This window comes from Labeo rohita, unplaced genomic scaffold, assembly GCF_022985175.1.
Source record: "Labeo rohita strain BAU-BD-2019 unplaced genomic scaffold, IGBB_LRoh.1.0 scaffold_382, whole genome shotgun sequence".
Taxonomy (NCBI): domain Eukaryota; kingdom Metazoa; phylum Chordata; class Actinopteri; order Cypriniformes; family Cyprinidae; genus Labeo; species Labeo rohita.
The window spans coordinates 30,103-47,219 of NW_026129300.1; the positions used below are offsets into that span (position 1 = coordinate 30,103).

The window sequence follows — 17,117 nt, forward strand, 5'->3', positions numbered from 1 at the left end:
CAACGGTGTTGCCAAAACCACAGTTTTATTTCCGCGCTATTAGGCAACGTTTGATTAACAGTTGGTCGAGTTAATTACGCAGACCTGGCAACCCGCTCAGCAGATACGCTTGGTCGAGGGGGAACAGGAATTCCAGAGGGGAACAGAATCGACTGCAACACCGGTCGATGTTTTCATAGCCTACCACAGCTGCGTGCTGCAGTTGTTGCAAGGAAACACAGATGCTCGGACGTGGATTTCTGCGCAAAAAAGACGGCACGAGTTTGCGTTTTCGTTTAAAGTGCGCGACTGCGTCGCTTTTATAAGCGTGAATTAGGTTACTACATTGCGTTTTTTGCCGCGATTATAAATGTAAGTGAATACACTGATAAATAAAATAAATTGTTAAAACGTAAACTTGAGATTTATACTGGGGCACAGCAGATTTGTACTGGGGCACGTGCCCCAGTAAAAGGGGTCTAGTGACGCCCCTGGTCGCACCACATAATATTTTGACACTTTCAATAACAGAAAAATTACAAATACCCAGCAAACACAAAACGTTTTTACAACTTTTCACAACGTTGTATTTTGGTTGCAATTAGGTAATGTTGTAGTACAACGTTTTAAAAACGTTTTAAAAACGTTTTTTTTTAAATAAAAAAAAATGTAACCAAAATAAAACGTTTTATAAACGTTGTAAAAATACCAACCTGGAACGTTTTCTTTAAGTAGTCAAAAAACGTAAATATCACGTTCGTCCACTACGAAAATGAAACCAGACCAAACTACAACTTTCGGGGGACGTTTTATTCAGGTGTTAAAATAACGTAATATTCACGTTGGAATAAAACGTTTTAAAAACGTCATAAAAGTACCCAAAATACAACCTTGCAAAAACTACGTTCTTAAAAGTATTTAAAAGTAATACTTTTGTGAATCCTAACTTTCAGCTGTATTCGCTCATTTAATAATATCACGTTCGTCTACTACGAAAATGAAACCAGACCAAACTAACTTTCGGGGGACGTTTTATTCAGGTGTTAAAATAACGTAATATGCACGTTGGAATAAAACGTTTTAAAAACGTCATGAAAGTACCCAAATATAACCTTGCAAAACTGTTCTGTTTGTGTAAAAATATCAGTAAAATAACAGTGATATTTTAACATTAACGCAATTCAGTGAGTAACAGCAATATAAGGACTTATGTAAGTAATATGTGAATCCTTACTTTCAGTTGTCTTTGCTCATTTAATAATACCGTATATTCATATATCACGAGCTAACAGCTCAGTGTGTAAACCAGTCTGTGGTATAAACAAACGAAAGGTGGGAGAGAGGTATTAACACATGACAGTATGCAACCGTGCCAAAACTCCCTTTGTACGTGATGTTTTGCTATAGATAACATACTTTTATTCTACACTATGTTTACAATTTCTGGTATGTTTTTCGTTAGGTAGTTAAATAAGTAAATAAATACAATTTCTAAAGCTATTATTATATTATATTATATTATATTATATTATATTATATTATATTATATTATATATTATAACCTGTTATAAACTGAATTCAAAAATTTTTACATTCTCTGCTAATATACTTTTATATTCTCATTCCACTTACAGTTTGATTACCTACATTAGGCCTACACTATCCACTTACACAATACGTTATCAAGTTTCAGGACATTTTATCTGTCATTCTGACATCTGTACGCTGTACGTCATGTATGTATTTATGTAAACGCTACATTTTAAACGGGCGCGCGCTTTGAACATTCGAGTTGTATTTAAACTGGAGCGGAGAGAGAGTTACCATGGAAACGGGGAAGCAGCTTAACTGACAAGCGGCGAGTCTCCGTCTGTCACACTGTTTTACGGTAAGTTTTGTCCCTAATAAGACAAAAATAATACATACAACGGTTCCTAACACTTTCTTACATGTAATAGACATGTTTCTGTTGAATATTTACTTTATAGAAATGGTTTAGTGTCTTCGGAAAAAGTCCGTTAGCATCTCAACCGTCAGGCTAACTATAAGATGTAGGCTAACTGTAGAGTTTAGCTCTTAATTCATAAAGTTTTCGCTTTTAGTCACATACTATGTGTAGATGACAGTTTTTTTATATATATAGTTTTGTAAATATTGCTGGCAATTTGTCAGTGGATGAACGGAAGTAAACTATTTAACCTAAATGTATGGGCTGTACTGTTAATCGGTGACGTCACTTACATGGAGCGTGAAAATTAGCTCAAATAATTTTAAACACGTTTTGATCACACTAAAAAGATATTAATAAAAATTGTACTGTGATTTCAGGAGCGTCAGTAAGTTATTTGACTTCCAAACAAACTGTGATGTGATACTGTATGAGTTTGTTTATTTCTAATAATGCTGACCTTGTATATTACATATTGTTGTCTCTGTGACAAATTGTTTATGTTTCTAACATTGGATTCTTTCATGCTGATGGCAGTACTGCAGCAGAGTTGGAGCAGACCTCCTGTTGAAGAGCATCTCCAATGTGCTATGAACCATCTGACTAGAAAGTAAAACCTCAAACATACATTACCATTTATTACGTACTTTTTTTTTAAGTATATATCAATTAAATATACTTTTCTATCTTGTATGTCCTACAAGGCCGTCTCGTTTAACTCATTGAGGACACTTGGTATACAGCAACCTACAGAGGGGCCCAATGTAATGAGAAAACAAGACACAGATAATAATAATAATAATAAAAAAAAAAAAGTACTGAGCACTGTGAATGTAAGAGACTCATTTTATATTTATAACAATCATTGATGATGTTAAAATTGCATTTCAGGGCAGTTTGTGAAGACAGACAAACAAGAGATGCTGTGTCAACCTGGACAGAAGTCTGTTTCAGATCCACCTTCCACACCAGATTCTCATATGGATTGCTGTCTACTAGCATATTATTTGTTCTCCTCAGAATTTAGTGCATGCAGACATTACTCAGGAACATGAACAGAAATATTGCAAGAATAAGGAATGTGCCATATTTCAGATATGAATGTTAATTGCTCTTAAGCATTAAAAAAAATATATTTTTACATTTTTTTTCCCCAAAGCACCTATAAGCCAATTCACACTGGATCTCACGAGTCAGAGTTGAAAACCCCTGGTTTAGATAATTCACTTCTTTACAACCTTGTTTCTTTTTGGGATTGTACTGAATTCTGTGACCCACCAAATTTTGTGAACCTAGGCACTGCAGTGAGCTAATCTGACCTACTACTAAACCCAACCCTCTAGTCCTACCAATTTTTTTGCCATATTGATTACCAATTGTATAACCATAGTTAAAACTATGTTTTTGTAGCAAAACCATTATTAATTTGTGGTTACCATAAAATATTTTAAATGTTTCTAAACTACCCTCGGCAGTAGAGTCATATAATTTGGTGGGTCACAGAATTCAGCAACTGAATGAATCAGCACTGAAAAAATGGTTTTCTAACTAAGTCATTAAGACGGTCTCTTGCTGCCACCTAGTGGCATAACAATGTAACTTACAATTAAAGCACTGAATAATCTCTACCTAAATACATTTCTCAAAATCTCAGGCATTCCAGTATTATAAAATATTAATAATTGAACAACAATAGCCGTTATAAACTGTATGTATTATATATTATTTGAACAAGTCCTAAATTGGATGCCATATACCTGTAATTTGTGCTAATAAATCACTAACAATATAATCATTAGTTTTAGTGCAAACAAGTAATAAGACTGCAGTGTGATTATTATTATAACTGCAATAAAATAATTTGTAGCTAGCTGAAATTGAATACATTTTACAAATGAAATGTTGCTTTTTTTCTGTTAAAACATGCATTGAAATTTTTTGGACTTTGTAGTCATATTCAGCTTTGCCAGTCATTGCATAATTTTCATATGTTGTACCATTATGCTTTATTGGTGTATATTCATGCATTTGTCTTGTTTATTGGCTTATTTATTTATATACTGTAAAGAAAACATTTTGACGGCAGCATGTAAAGTACCAGTTTGGACGTGGTAAGTACGTTATAAATACGTTTTTTCACAACGTTGCAAAAACGTTTTTACAACGTCTCCTTCCAACGTTTTAAAAACGTTATAAAAACGTTTTTGTAACGTTGTGGAAAAAACGTATTTATAACGTTTAAAAAACCCGACATTTGTCGTATTAAATACGTCGGAAAAAAACGTTATTACAACCTTTTTACAACGTGAAAAAAACGTTTTTATAACGTTGTCGTGTTTGCTGGGTAACTAATCTTTTTTTTAAGTGTTAAAGTGGGTCAATACATAAAAGAGGTACTTCATACAGTATATATAGCATCTTTTTAATGCATTTAAACAAATTTTTAACTGGGAAAAATAAAAAAAAATGCAATCGGACAGATAATTTATGTGTCACGTCAATGACCCAAATATATAAATATATATTAATGAATAGATCTCACAATATAATAATTAATCTGGAAAATGAAACAAGGCATAAAAATGTTTTTATTACTTACCAATTAGGTGCCACCAGCACAAACAGAACAAAAGAGTGTGAAACATTTTTGTACAGGTTCAGTGTCTGATCTAAAAAGACTCTCTGCTAAAAACAGCACTGTGAATCCTCCCCCAACAGAGTGTGACCCTCACACACCACATCTGCAAATGATATAGTGTTATAGTTCTTCTGAACCTTATTAAGAATTTTACTGTTCCTAATAGGTCAAATATTCTTTATTTGAATCATTTAACATACTTTTGAAATGGTAAATATGTGTAAATATGTGACTATGTTGACTAAAAGTATATAAATATTGTGTGAAATAAAATGTCATGGTAAAATAGAGTCCAACCCTCATGACTTATATATATGTTGTTTAGATATATTCTGTTTTCAACTTTTGTTTATGGCAAAAAATAAAAAAATAAATAAATAAATGTTGAGTTAAAACTGTGTATGATCTAATGGTTCCAGTTTACTGATGTTCATCTGAGTCAAAGTGAAAACTACTGCGGTCTGATTTTGTATAGAAATGTGGTTTGATCTGTTGGTGGACAAAGCATGTGTGTTTAGTTTGAAGGTGAAGGGCTTCTTCCTGTCCTGGTACTGTGATCAGTTTTTTTAATACCATTTAAACCACAGAAGCAAAATACAATATGAGAAAGTGTGTCTGACACAGAGGCAAAACTATCATATTCACAAGTTTAGAATCACATTTTTTCCACCCATTGCCCAAAAACATATGTGGTCTCCAAACTTTTACCATAGTGCTGGCTTGTCACTTGATTTATTATTTTAAGTTATTGCTAATGTCTCAAGCTTTTTTTTTAAAATTTTTTTATTATTAACATATCTGATATATATATATATCACAGTAAAGACACCGTTCACATAATCCTGCTAGTCAAATTGCAATTGTTACGTAATTGTTACAAGCAATATTTAAAAAAACAAAAAAAAAACAAACAAACAAAAAAAAAACATAATGGCATTAAACTATTTTTTTAACTCATCATACAAACCACAACCTGACTCATATGTATGTTGTGGTTTGTATGATGTTGTTAAAAGAGATCATCACACTCTTGATTTAATGTTTAAATCAGAGATGTTCTTCAGCTGTTTGTTCATATTATTATTATTATTATTATTATTATTATTATTATTATTATTATAGTGTAAGGGCCTTTTTTCCCCCCTAACTTTTCATATGGTTTACATACACTTTGTTGACTATTTCAGACAAAATTTTCTAAGAACAAATAGCCACAGTACTTTCCTGTTGTGTCTATATTTGTTGTACTATCCCAAACACAATCTATAAAAACTAATGTTATTAAGCTGAGAAATATGTAAAACTAGTCAGTTTTCCTGTAAATGCTAATGTTTCCTGCTGCATAGTGCTGCTGTGATGCTATTATTCAAAACACCAGAGGGCGCCATTTAATATCATGAATGTGTTGACCGAAATAGAGCTGTAATCGGGCCTTAAAAGTTAGGCCCGACAGAATTCGGCCAGAGCCCGACAAGTATATTTTGATTGACAACTTTTTAAAAGCCCGAACCCGTTTACAGCCCGACATTATTCAAATGTCGCAAGCACACAGCTCTTTTGCCTTTTGTCAAGAATGAGTCATTTATACACGTTTTAACATAATTTATTAATGACTAACGTAGGCTATAGACCACTTGGAAGTTGGAAGAAATTAATATAAGTCCTCTGTAACATCGTAACATCTTAGCACTCTAAATATGCGTACACTTAGCCTATAAATAGGCCAACGCGCCAATAAAAAAGACTCTTTCTTAACAAATTAAGTTAAGGTAAGTTCTAAATTAAGATGTCAGTTTGGTGGTGTGCACGCTACTGATCCGCAAGATTACTCGCTCAATTCCTGATTATGTGCCACGGATTTTTCCGAGTTTTTTCCGAGATGTCGCTCTCCAAATCCGCTACTCCCGGGAGCATCTCATCACGGGCCTGCCCGGCCGCGTGTGGAGCTCTCATTGCCGCCAAGGACTCTCACGAGTTCTGCGTGGTTTGCTTGGGCCTCAAGCATGCGGAGCAAGCTCTGGCTGACCCGGAGCATTGCAGTCATTGTCTCCTGCTTCCCAAGAAGCTCTTGCGACGTCGCTTGAAGGTTGTGGCGACCCAGTGTCTGGAACTCGGCCTTTCCGACTCGGATGGGGGACACGGTGACGGCGACGCGCTTCCGGGGGCCTCCCATGGCGCGACGCCTCTCAATTGGGCTGAGCTGCCTAATCCTGCATTTCCCGAGGAAGACATTTTCTCGGGAAACCTTCCGTTTGTCGATGAACCGGCCGGTTCCGGCGATGATGACGACGCGGGTTTGCTTGGGGTCTCAGAGGACGAGGAGTCCATCCCGCTCTCTGGTGTCGCCCAGGTTAACCCCCCTGCGGTCGTTCCCCAGTCTATCCTCCTGGAGGTGTGTGAACGAGCGGCTGCTCGTCTCAACATCGAGTGGCCGGCCCCACAGAGCGCCACCGACCAGGAGAGGGACGTGTATGATGGGAAGGTGCTGGGACCCCCTCCCGGCCCGAGGAAACAGCTTTTTCCCGTCCTTCCAGCGTGCGCTAAGCACATGCGGCACTACTGGACCGATCCGCTTGATTTCAAGCACGGCTTGACGGGTCTAGAGGTGAAGGATATAGCGACTCTCGGCATGGGCGACCCCCCCGCTGTTGAGCCGTTGATCGGCAGGCGCCTCAACCCCGCTCAGGGCGGGCTGCTCGCCCCTCCGAAGCCAGTGCTGCCAAGCAAGATGGACCGTTTTTCCGCCTCTGTTTATCAGGCAGCCTATAAATCATCGGCCGTGGCAGTCAGAGCGCTAAACGTGTCCTCCCTTCTCTCCGCTTACCAGGTGGAAAATTTGGATGATTTGGGGCAACAGCTGGACAAAGGATCCCCCTCGCCTACCCTGTGGAAGGAGATCCTTATGGTAAATGACCTCGTCCTCCGTAACGCTCGCCAGGCTGTCCAAGCCAGCGGGCGCGCCATGGCGCTTTCTGTGGTGGGGGAGCGCGCACTCTGGCTCAACCTGTCAGGGCTCCCCGACAGTGAGAAGAGGCGCATCGCGGGTGCCCCCGTCGAGCCTGGACAGGCTCTTTTTGGTCCCGCCGTGGCTATGACGCAGCAGCGGTGTGATGATAAGAAGAAGGAGGACGAGGCTTTTAAATTATGCCTTCCATGGAAGACAGGCACGTCGCGCCAGTTGCCCACTGCGCGCGTGCCTAACCCTCCCGTTACTGGGCGAACCCCGCTTCAAAGTAGGGAGAGACACCGCAACAAACCTTCTCCGCGGCAGAACATTCCATCCGCCGCAAAACCCTGGGGAAAGCCGTCTCCTGCTGCAGCTGCGGCCGGGAAACCTCCCAACCCCACCACCGCCGACTCCAAACGCAAGCGGCCAGCCTGATGTTCACCAGCTGGGGCCGGAGAGCCCGCTTTCGCGAGCCGCAAGCTCTATGGACTCTCTACCTACCCCGGAGCCCTCGTTCAAAAGACGGAGGCTCTCCCATGGAAGGGTTGGCCACCTTCCACAGCCCGAGTGTTCAGTGGCTGTTGTGTGTTATCCCCCCACGTTCAGGGGGTCAGTTGTCAGGGAATGTGCACAAGCAGTGTCACCACACAGCACTTTCATTGTTCCCCAGACCAAACAAATAAAGGCTTCGGCCCCGGTGTTCCCCAACACAAAAAACACAAAGAACACACTGAAAGAAACGAATCATATGAATTCGTTTCAGCGAGAGAACCTCTCTATGGTTCCATGCACGCCGTCCCTAGTCTGTCCACTAGATGGCGCCACTGCATCACAGGTGAACGAACCAGCCGAATTAGCAGCCCAAAGCTGCTCTCCAGTTTACGTGGGGTCTCTAATGAATCATGTCGCTGCCTGGCGGTCAGTGTCAGCTCCCGAATGGGTGATTCGTACAATAACGAAGGGTTACAGACTTCAGTTTGCCACAAGGCCCCCTCGTTTCAACGGAATTCTCTCTTCTCACACGGAAGAGAGCTCCGCTCACATTCTGTAAGATGAAATCGCCGCTCTTCTCCAGAAGGGGGTGGTGCGAGTGGTACCCCCGCACTTAAGCAGTCAGGGGTTTTACTCCCGTTATTTCCTAGTCCCGAAGAAGGACGGTTCTCTCCGTCCTATTCTGGATCTCAGAGTGTTGAACAAACATCTCAGGAAATACAATTTCAGAATGCTGAGTCACTCTTCTCTTTTAAGATCCGTAAATCACACTGCGTTTTTTACTGTGATCGATCTGAAAGATGCCTTTTTCCACATAAGCATCTATCCTCCACACAAAAAATTCCTTTGTTTCGCCTACCAAGGCGTTTGTTACGAATTCACAGTTCTTCCTTTCGGGCTCTCACTCAGCCCGAGGACGTTCTGTCTGGTTGTGGAGGCAGGACTTGCTCCGCTGAGAGCAGCGGGGCTCAGAATCCTGACGTACATAGACGATTGGCTGATCATAGCCGATTCGAGAGAGAAAGCGATACAAAACACTGCCCGTGCACTCGCTCACATCACAGCGCTCAGCTTCAAAGTGAACGTGAGCAAGAGCAACCTCACTCCTTCGCAGAATGTGATTTTTCTGGGGCTGGAGCTGAACTCAATCACAATGCGTGCACGGCTTTCGTAACAGCGCACTCTCTCCCTTCTGAATTGCCTCTCGCTTTTCAGAGAAGGGGCGAGGGTACAGTATCGCACATGTCTCAGACTACAGGGTCTTATGGCCTCGGCGGTCCATGTCCTGCCTTTAGGCCTTCTGAGAATGAGGGCGTTCATGAAGTGGGTTTTATCTCTTCATCTCAGCCCATTACGCGATCTCTGCCGCTCTGTCTCGGTGACGCGCACATGCACGACAGCGCTGCGCCACTGGGGGAATGTGGAGTTTTACTCTCAGGGAACTCCCCTTGGGGAAATCATGATGTGCAAAGTTGTGACGACAGATGCCTCCTTAACAGGATGGGGTGCCACACAGGAGGGCAGAACAGTGAACGGTGTGTGGCCAAACACACTAAATTATTTGGAGCTCTTCACTGTTTGGAAAGCTCTGAATCACTTTCTACCCCGCCTGCAAGTGCATCACGTGCTGGTGCGTTGCGACAACACCACAGCCGTGGCTTATATCAACCGCCAAGGGGGGATGCGCTCTTCGAAACTCCATGCCCTAGCTCACAGGCTGTTAGTATGGAGCAGGCGACACTTTCTGTCGTTACAGGCGACTCATGTCCCAGGCGTTCTGAACAGAGGCGCAGACCTTCTGTCGAGGGGGAACCCACTCTATGGGGAATGGCGCCTCCACCCTCAGATAGTGGGGCAACTGTGGAGGAGATTCGGTCAGGCAACCGTCGATGTCTTCGCCTCGCACGTAAACGCCCAGTGCCCTATGTTCTTCTCGCTACGGGACGAGGACGCCCCCCTCGGCGTGGACGCACTGGCCCATCCATGGCCCAATGTGCTTCTCTACGCATTTCCTCCGCTATCGTTAATAGCACCCACCCTGGTCAGGGTGAAAGAACAGAGCCTCACTCTCATTCTGATAGCACCCAGATGGCCCAAATCTCCATGGCTGGCACAGATAGTTCCTCTTCTGTATGCGCAGCCGTGGCCACTCCCGCTACGCACGGACCTCCTGTCTCAAGCGAATGGGGAGATCTACCATCCCCACCCAGACAGGGTGGCTCTCTGGGCCTGGCCCGTGAGAGGGCAAACTTAAACATGTTGGGGCTCCCCCCACGGGTTGTCGCTACCATTCAGAACGCCAGAGCCTCCTCCACACGCTCTCTTTACAACTGCAAGTGGCGTGTGTTTGAGCAGTGGTGCGATGAGCGCCTGCTGATATCATATCAGTGCTCACTCACTGCTATTTTGAGTTTTTTGCAAGACCTTATCGATGGTGGAAGATCTTTTCCACTATTAAGGTTTACTTGGCGGCTATCGCCGCATGTCATGTTGGGTTCGATGGCACGACAGTGGGGCAACACCCCCTCATTCGTAGATTTATGAAAGGCGCCCGCCGCTCGCTTCCAGTCATTAAAAGAGTGATTCCAGAATGGGACCTCTCCATGGTGCTGGAGGTCTTGTCTCGATATCCTTTTGAACCGCTGGGAGACATTTCTCTCAAGCTTCTGTCTCTTAAAACAGCTCTGCTCCTGGCACTGGCATCAGCCAAACGTGTCAGTGACTTGCATGCACTCTCAGTTCATTCCTCATGCATGAAATTCTCCATCAGTGGGGATAAGGTCCTTCTAAGGCCTAACCCGGCCTTTATGCCAAAATGCTTCCCGGCATTTGCGTGTGAGGTGATTCAGCTTTCCGCTTTTCATCCTCCTCCTTTCTCCTCTTCAGAGGATAAGAGGCTAAATGCTTTGTGTCCTGTTTGCTCCTTACGGGTTTACATTGACAGGACCAGCGCTTTCAGGAGGAGCGACCAGCTCTTCATTTCTTGGGCCCCCCCAAACACAGGGAATCCCATTTCTAAGCAACGCCTCTCTCATTGGCTTGTGGAAGCCATCTCCTTGGCATATGAATCTAAGGGAGTGCGTCCTCCAGAGGGCCTCAGAGCTCACTCGACTAGAGGCATGGCAGCCTCCTGGGCTCTGTTTAACGGGGTTTCCTTGCAGGACATCTGTGCCGCTGCAAGCTGGGCCTCACCACACACATTTGTCAGATACTACCGGCTGGATGTCACCCAGACCCCGGTAGCTCATTCTGTTTTGGGTGTGGGTTCTTCGATGGGTTGCACCCTCGGACCCTCAACACCTTAGGCTTGAGTGTTCCAGCTCAGCTTATTCATGTTTTAAGCAAATCATCTGCCCCCCCCCCACATCCTTATGATGTGTACATATATTATTATTAATATATCAACATGAGATGTGTGGCCATATCATGTGCATGTTACCACAGTTCATTCCTTCATGACTGGTATTCATGCTCATTGTGGGGGTCTGATCCTTGGTGACGTGTCAAGCACCGCCTCTCCAGGTGACCGTCCTCTGGCTTACAGGGCCTCACTGTGGGTGTATTGGGCAACCGGGGAGCTGTTCATATCTCCCATAGGTGGATCTCGAACACGAGATGATGAAAGAGAACAATAGGTTACTGTCGTAACCCCGGTTCTCTGAAACATCGAGTGGAGAGATCCACCAAGTTTGCCCCGCTTGCTGCGAGAAGCGAATATACTCACTGAGGAAAGGTAGCGCTTGCAGGGGTTTTATGCGTCTGGTAAGGGGCGGGCCCTTACCTGCCAGTGGGCACGCGCTCCTGTCTGTCAAGCCAGACTTGGTGCAATTGGATGCTTCTGCAGAGGTCAGGTACGGATGCCCTTCCCATAGGTGGATCTCTCCACTCGATGTTTCAGAGAACCGGGGTTACGACAGTAACCTATTGTTATGATTTGTGCCCACAATTAATTAATGTGAGTGAGAGGAAATCTGAGAGGCTAATCGCGATTAGCATATTAGCACGCTGGCTATATTAGCATATATTTCAATGTAAATTAGTGTTTGAAGTGGCCGTTGTGTGTATTAATGTTTTGTTTAAAACTCAAACTCATGAGAAGTAAAGGAGCACTGGAATAAGTGAAGTGAGTGATTAAACTGTAATTTACACTCGAAAACACTGGAATATATAGGACAGCTGAGAATGTTATATGTTATGTTTGTGTAGATGATCGTTTCTAAATATTTTTTTACTTCACCTCTTCAAATACTGATAACTTCTAATGATAAGATATTGGTTCACATTTTTAGATCAAGCACACGTTTTTCAGGGAAAACAGGCACCCAATACAGAGACTACAGTAAAATGTTAGTCAGTTTTAACCACTGTTTCCAGACCTGAACTATGATTATAATCATTATACGTACATTTGTAAGACATTTCCTCCACTGGTGATAGAAATCTGAATAACTTTTTTTTCCCTGTTGTCTTTCTTTTTCTGAGGTGGCACAAAGAAAAGGAAATAGAACTTGTCACCATCATTAGTCCTTTATTTAATTCACTATAGAACATCACAGCCTTCAGATGTGTCATATCAGGATAAATGCAACTGCAGGTAAAATATTATGGTAGATTTAATTGTGGTGTACAAATTGGCTTTTTAAAGATACAGTTGTATTTACCTTGCTATGATATCTATGGGAAGAGTCCATTTTTTGTGAATCTCTTTGTCTTTCTTTTGGGGATTCACATTTTTCCGATGGTATTGTTATGCATTAGGTTCATGTTTCGATCATAACAGTTTCAAAGCTGACAGTTTGTTTATGTTGCCTAAATGGTTTATAATGGCAGATTTCAGTACAATTTAAATATGTTTTGTTTAAGAATGTTTAAAGGAATGGTAAAAAAAGAAATTATTCTTTTTAAGGACTCGTCGGGAATCGTTGAATCGTTGAACCAACTACAGATTCACCCAGGATCCAGCTGATCACTGCCAATTTGAAGGAGGATTGTCCTTTATCTGCTACATTGCACTCTCACTTCTGGTATGGATTCACTGACTTTTTGTGATATGTGAGATGTTTTGATTTTACTAAATGTAGTGATTTTGCTTAATTTGATTCTACATAATTTTCTTAAAGGGAATGTTCACCCCAAAATGAAAGTTCTGGCATCATTTACCCTTCATCACCCTTATGTTTTTCCAAACCTGTATGAATTTCTTTCTTCTGTTGAAGATAAAAAGATGTTTTGAAGAATGTTGATAACCAAACAGTTCATAGTAGCCATTAACTTCCATAATAGGAAAAAAAAATGTATGGAAATCATTGGGGCCCGTCAACTGTCTAGTTACCAACATTTGAAACAACATAAGGGTGAATAAATTATGACAGAATTTTCATTTTTGAGTGAACTATACCTTTAATACAATGTATAGTTATGATTCTGAATTAAAAGTGTAATGTTTCTTTTCAAATATTATCATAAATAGATGGAGACACATATATTATCAGAAATTAGAGCTGCATGATTAATCATTTAAAGATCATAATCTCGATCCAAACCCCACTTAATCTTATTCGTAAATGACTAACACCGTGTCTAAAACAGAGGTGACAGTTGTTATGGCGTGACAGCTAAAGTTTGTCTACACTAGATGTGACCGACCATTGAAAAACATTTAAAGGGGTCATCGGATGCAAAACTCATTTTTACAAGTTTGTAAATGTATGTGTGTTGACAATGTGTGTACACAACCACCCTATAATGATATAAATTCACCCAGTGGTATTTTTTTAATCTTAACCCTTTCACACGTGAGTTTAAAATATTCTATCTGAGCCCCCAGAGTTTAGGCAACCGTTATTTAGAACGTATCGCCTTATTGTTTCCATGGCGACGCGTCGTGTGTCACCTGACACAACGCAGCCACATCAGCGCTGTATGACACATGTTTTATATAGTTTATATCGTTTATATAGTTTTAGTTTTTTTTTCTTTTTTATTATTAATATTCACAAACGTGCCGAATGTATTATGAAATATCTGATATTCCGATTCTGAAATATGTGCAAGTAAATGTATTTGGAGGTTTAAACACTTTTATAATGAGCTTGTTAGTTGATCTACGCCGAGTGATGGGCGCCGCCATTTTAGTTCGCGCTGAATCCGAGCTGTGGGATTTACAAAACGCAAATTCATCCTCTCTTCCCGAAAAACATTAAAGTAAGTCTCTGGTGAGCTTGGAGAAGAGCAGAGTAAACTTTATAGTTATCTACACAATGTGTATATGATATCAATAAAACATGTCGTCAGATAACATTTGTAAGGATCATTATTGCCGCTGCCATAGACATCGGCGTGTATTTTGCTAACTATAAATGCATCGTTTTACTAGGACGTATGTGTATGTAAATGTCTGGAACCTAAAATAAGCAATGGTTGCGATAATATGACAACGCTCAGCGCGTCCGATCTGTCTCAGCGCCAGCCAAAGCGCCAAAGCAGATTTGAATTCAGCAGTTGATCACGTGACGCACTGAACGTTCGAATCACACCGGTGTGATCATACGCTCCAGGGACCAGCCAAGAATGATCACACTGGTGTGATCATACGCGTGAAAGGGTTAATATGGGAAAAATCCAATGTAATCCAAGTAATATGCCTTTTTTTAAATAAGGTCATTGTCAGCGTCTTGTCGGTGTGATGTCGCACCGACCAAGGCCGCTCCCTTGATAGCTGATTGACATGACAGCCTTATCTTAATCCCACACTAACTGAGCTGAGTGAGTGCTGAGAACGGTCCGACCACCATTATTGTTTCGACTCCAGTGCAGGGGAAGACAAGACTGTCTCCCATTGAGCGACTGAGGTGTTGGATGCAGTAATGCACATAGTAGCCCTCATCATTTACTCCCGACATCTGAGCTGCTGAAGATGCAGAGGATTAACGTTACTTTTGTTTTTGAAGGAAAAGCACCCGGCAGCCTACATAAATGTGTCTATGTTCACGCGAATCATTTGTAATCTAGTTTCACCTACAGCAGAAGTGAGTATATGAGTGTTTTTTATGCATCTTAGCAATTCGCCTTTTCTTAATAATGTGCTAGTTAGCAAGTTTTGTGGTTAAATGCGGCTAAAGTAAACATTACTGATTGTCACCCCACAGAAGAGAGGGGCGGAATGGCAGAGCTCATTAGCATTTAGAGGAACATGCAACAGAATGACTCACTCTAAAAAGGGCTGATTTTGGCATGGTAAAATGGGTGGGTTTTTTTACACTACCACTGAGAAATTTTAACCAAAATGTGTTATAGACTTCTCATTAAGACCCTAAAGAATCATATAAACTTGTGGGAAATGGGCACCCAATGACCCCTTTAAACCTTAGTCAGTACGTCATAAATAAAACGAGGCATCAGTTTGTCAGCGGGGATTTGTTGTGTCGTGCCGCACTGCACCGCAATGCATCCAGTGTAGACAGTACACTAGGTGCATTTCCATCATGGATTTGCACAAAACTTTTGCGATGTTGTCGATAAAACAATGTTGCGAAGTTACGGAATTTTCATTAACCAATGTTATGAGACTAAAACGTAGTTTTTTTTCGTCTCACGATAAGTCATGGCGATGGATGTTGATAGGTTTATGTATGTCGCAGCCACCGCACTAGCCATTAATTTTAAGTGTAGGAAATGTAAGCAACTATCTTAACAGATGCAGAATGGAGAGCTGGTGTAAACACAAGCTTTGACTAGAGTGGCCGCGATCAGTTCCGCAGACTTGTGCAGTGTAAATTAAAGGTTATCCAGGCTTTAATGGCAAGGAAAGCCCCTTATTCAAGCATTGTGTAGTCAATGTTTGTATAAGCACCTATATATGAGTTTTTTTTTTTTTTTTTTTTTGAGGTTATAGAACATTAAAAATGATCAATGTGACTTATGTATGCAAGGTAGCCTGTAAATGCAAAAAAAGCTGTTTCCATTGCAGTTTTGCAAAATATTACTTTTTAAACTGCCTGTAAAACCACCTCATGCAAGCATAAAAAACATTTTTGCAATATATGGGACTTTAGGCAGATGTTTCCATTAGGCATATTTTGGTAACGCTTTAGATTACAACCCGCAAAGAACTACGTAAGTAAACTGAATTTACAGTGTATGTTCCTGTAATTATAGTGTACCTATAAAGAACGTACATGTAGGTATAAGGGAACAATATGTTGTATTTGGGTAATAAGGGAATAACAAACCAGATATTCAACCTGCAAAGAACTAAATAAGTATACTGAATTTACGGTGTACGTTTCTGTAATTATAGTGTACCTATTAAAGAACGTACATGTAGGTATAAGGGAACAATATGTTACGTTTTGGTAATAGAGAGTAACAACCAGATATACAACCTGCAAAGAACTGCGTAAGTAAACTAAAGTTACAGTGTATGTTTCGTATTTATATTGTACCTACGTGTAATTATAAGGGAACAATATGGGTAATAAGGGGGTATCAAACAGATATCCTACAAATAATTTATAATGGATTAATTTTTAAACAGGTACCTGTTCTATTGAATCGTACGTTTGGTGTAGATATACGTAAGCTTTTTACAATTACTGGGAAATTATACTCTTGTTCCATGTAGTTACAGGGTAATTGTGACATCTGCGGGTTGTAAATTAAAGTGGCGATTGTTCCCCTCTTGTTCAACGAAGTTACAGGGTACAATACCAATAACAACGCAACGTAAAATGTGGTTCTACAAAATGTACATTTATTTACATTTTTACAGACACTAAATGTACAATCCTGACATATTTACATCATCTAAACATTTAACGCTTACTTAATATGAAATTATAACATTTCATTCTGTTCTGTGTGATTTCTGTTGCCAGCTCGTTTCCAAGAATAATAGGTCTACATAATGTTATCATGACTACACGTTAAACCCTAAAAATAAATAATATTTCTGCAATCGTTTAATCATTCATGTAATATTAACTTCGTTTGCTGTGGTGGAGCACAAAGGCGTTTTCTCTAACATGCTGTGACTAACAATTGAACCATAAAATACACCGAACACGCATCATAATTACAAATTAAACAATTTTATTTGTGTGCTGTAGCCCAGA

At 40.9% G+C, this 17,117-nt stretch overlaps 1 long non-coding RNA gene and 1 pseudogene across 1 annotated transcript; both read left to right on the forward strand.

The window, feature by feature from the left end:
* Window positions 1–2,482: 2,482 nt before the first annotated feature.
* Window positions 2,483–2,954, forward strand: LOC127160545 (uncharacterized). Its single transcript, XR_007826775.1, has 3 exons — window positions 2,483–2,537; window positions 2,632–2,691; window positions 2,819–2,954. It is a non-coding gene; the product is annotated as an uncharacterized LOC127160545 (long non-coding RNA).
* A 4,380-nt stretch (window positions 2,955–7,334) lies between these two features.
* On the forward strand, window positions 7,335–10,258 carry LOC127160547 (uncharacterized; annotated as a pseudogene).
* The last annotated feature ends 6,859 nt before the right edge of the window (window positions 10,259–17,117 follow it).